Genomic DNA, 891 nt, shown 5'->3' with positions numbered 1-891 from the left:
GGGAGAGGAAGACTAAATCCAGGAAATGAGCCAACTCCACACGGAGAAGTTGACATTCCCTTGCTTGTTTGTTTTTGACCTCAGAAGGCCGCTCGTGTGCTAAGCCTGGTGCCCAGAGTCCCAGAGGAGCGTGGGTCTGGGCAGAGTGGGAAGAAGGGTCCAGATCACCCGACGATGACTTTGGGCTTAACTACAAGCCCACTGCCGACGGAACATTTTCACTGTAAATAAAGGACTATTGCTAGAATGCTCCTTTTTTGCGCACTGCCTGAAAGACTAGAGAGAGCATGGTAGAAATAAGAAGATACTGAAAAAGAGAGAGAGACTTGGGGCGCCTGGGTGGTTCAGTCGGACGAGCGCCTGACTTCGGCTCAGGTCACGATCTCACGGTCTGTGAGTTCCAGCCCCGCATCCGGCTCAGTGCTGCCAGCTCAGAGCCTGGAACCTGCTTCGGATTCTGTGTCTCCCTCTCTCTCTGCCCCTCCCCGGCTTGTGCTCTGTCTCTTTCTCTCTCTGTCAAAAATAAACATTTAAAAAAAAAAAAAAAAAGACAGAGACTTCAGAATTTTCCTCAATGAAAAGTGACGAGTTATCACTGTTGACTGAAACCAACTACTGCCTGAAATTCCTATGGATCCGCCCAAAAAGTAAGCTTTCCTTCCTCCTTATCCTGACAACCACCCCAGGGAACAGCCGGGTCTTCACTTCCTAGGTTTCTCTCTTCTCAGAATCTGGGTTCAGAATAGGTAGTTTCCAGTCACACACACATCCGAGGGGCCGGAGAGTAACGATGGGCTCACACCGCCCCCTGCTGGCCGCTCTCCCCCTAACAAGGAGCAGATCCTTGCCTGCTTTGCTTCCCACCCCGGTAAAAAAAGAAAAACAACACAA

Source organism: Leopardus geoffroyi, chromosome C3, assembly GCF_018350155.1.
Source record: "Leopardus geoffroyi isolate Oge1 chromosome C3, O.geoffroyi_Oge1_pat1.0, whole genome shotgun sequence".
NCBI lineage: Eukaryota > Metazoa > Chordata > Mammalia > Carnivora > Felidae > Leopardus > Leopardus geoffroyi.
Note: the sequence above shows the minus strand (reverse complement) of the source record.